The sequence below is a fragment of the Penaeus japonicus genome, unplaced genomic scaffold (genome assembly GCF_977035675.1).
Source record: "Penaeus japonicus unplaced genomic scaffold, GWHDUDI00000001_assembly GWHDUDI00000039, whole genome shotgun sequence".
Classification (NCBI taxonomy): domain Eukaryota; kingdom Metazoa; phylum Arthropoda; class Malacostraca; order Decapoda; family Penaeidae; genus Penaeus; species Penaeus japonicus.
The window spans coordinates 13824116-13826615 of record NW_028234441.1 but is presented as its reverse complement, the minus strand read 5'-3'; the positions used below and the strand labels follow the sequence as shown (position 1 = coordinate 13826615).

Sequence of the window (2500 nt, the reverse complement as noted above, 5' to 3'; positions counted from 1 at the left end):
GCCGCGTTACGAAATACCACAAAAGTGGTATCGATGGATTCCTCTCAACCATCAACTATTTATATATAGTGAAATTAATGAGCGCTTGCACCCCTGGACCCCACAATCTGGGTCTCTTTTTTTTAAGGCACTTCGTGCTACCTCGTCCTACTTCGGGGCATATTTCACTTGCAAAATCTTAACCCATTGACCTACCTAACTTTGCCTTGTTTTGAATTAATCCCTAGCCAAAGGGAGGCTTCGCCTTCCCCCCTGGACCCCCCCCCCCCCTTTTTAGGGCACTTCGTGCAACATACCTTGGGCAAGATATCCCAAATCCATCCTCGCCCTGAAATTCAAACATGGCTGTGTTTACGTATTTACGGATAGTAGCAAGCTGTGGACTGGATACCCACAAGGAATTACCTGCATGTCCTGTTATGTTCTCTCAACAGATGGCGCAATATTCCCCATTATTTACAGTATAATTATAGTGCCCTCTATTGAGTGGTCGCGTCATCATCGGTCCTAGTTTCCTATCCTGAGGAATATATGAGACGAAGACTCAGTTGCTGTCATCATGCCGCAGTGTGAGGGTTATCCGTGTCACGGCATTTTCATCTACAGGACTAATTACGCATCATAAGTATCACGAAGTGCCCTGAATAGCAGAGATCCACAGGGGGGCATAGCTCCCTCTTCGCAAAGGTTGACTTCAAAACTAGGGAAAATGAGGTAGGTAGTTGGTTAAGGTTTTCGTGATACTGAAGTAGCACGAGGTAGCACGAAGTGCCTTAAAAAGGGGGGGTCCAGGGGGGGCGAAGCCCCCCCTTCGCTAGGGCAAACTTCAAACCTAAGCAAAGTTAGGTAGGTAATTGGTTAAGATTTTGCATACGAAATATGGCCGGAATTCATATTTTACCCCGCAATTTCCCTGATCTACTTCATGCCCTCTCCTACTATCGGGACCCAGATTGTGGGCTTCAGGGGTGCAAGCGCTCATTAATTTCACTATATATGAATAGTAGAAGTTGAGAGGAATCCATCAATACCACTTTTGTGGTATTTAGCGACGCGGCGTTGTTCGGAAAATTTACCACTACCTTAAAAGTGGTACAGATGGATTCCTCTCAACCTCTACTGTCCATAAATGATCAATTTTACCCAATGAGAGCTACCTTAGATCGACTAGCCAATCACATCACTTTTATGTTCCTTATTGTTAGCGAACCCATGAGTTTAAGTTTTTGAGTTTTGAATTGGTTGTTGCATCATGAAGAAGTGTATGTTTGCAGTACTGGTCCCGGTATGGGATACACATAGACAGTGTATTCAAAAGGTGTCAGCACTAAATAAGGAATCAGTCCAAGCTCCATGTAAGATAAAATAAAGATTCGTGAAAACCAAGATAAGTAGCACAAAGTGCTATAAAAAAAAAAAGAGGAGCCTAGGGGTGAGGGGGGCAAAGCCCCCCCCTCTGGCTAGGGCTAACTTCAAAACTAGATGAAGTTAGATTAGTCATTAGGTTAAGATTTTGTAGACAAAATACAACAAAAGCAGTGCATTCAAAACTCCCGCCAAAATCGGTTCTAGTGATTGCTGTGCACATGGTACATTATGTGGGTGAGTAAATCATAAAGAAACTGAGTCTTTAACATTTTTACTTTACAGTAGATCAGTATAAGATGAAACTAGGGAATATTTGTGTTATATATAGATGGAATTTATTCATATATTACACAGCAATTTCCCTGATATACTTCATGCCCTCCCCTACTATTGGGTGAAATTGTGGATTATATCCACTATATATGAATAGTAGAGGGTCAGAGGAATCCATCAAAGCCACTTTTGTGGTATTTAGTAATGCAGTGTAGTTTGGAAAATTTATGATGTTCTCAGAACTTTGAGCTCAAGAAAGGCTTACAAATCTGCACAATGTATTTTCTAACAAGCAGACAAATAGCCAGAGAGGTCTCCAAACTCTATCTTGCTTGATAAGATTTGGATGGAGGATTTTTTTTTACCACTACTTGACTGTAAAGGCCTTGGTTACACTTTCTCGTTAAATCTGTTATTTTGGAAAGCAATTATGGGCTTACCTGTAGCTTTCTCTCTTTCCTATTTTGTATCTAATGTAGTTGTTCTCTATGACCATTACATTGTTTTTTTTTTTTTAGGAAATGCCTGCAAGCTCATATGACTAGGCTAAGATACTTCCTTTTTTTTAAATAATCTTTGTATATGTATACTTACCTATAAATAAATTCCCATAAAATTAGATAAATAGCATGAAATGTTTTTAAAAGGGGCATCCAGAAAGGACTAAACAAAAAACTCGATTAAGGCTAAATTCAAAGCTAGGTTAGGTCTTTCACGTAGGATTTTGTTGACTGCAAACTGAGAAACATCGCATGCAGAATTCCTGCATTTTCTGTAATTTTACTAGTTTTTCTCTCTATCTGCACAGTCCTATTCTGCCTTACTGCTAATGAAATATTTATATGCTAGAGATTTAACC

The 2500-nt window shown here is 39.9% G+C and overlaps 1 protein-coding gene across 1 annotated transcript in view; it reads left to right on the top strand.

The window, feature by feature from the left end:
* Positions 1 to 2500, top strand: part of LOC122258093 (uncharacterized) — a 7993-nt gene that overhangs the window by 843 nt on the left and 4650 nt on the right. The gene's annotated exons all lie outside the window — the stretch shown is intronic.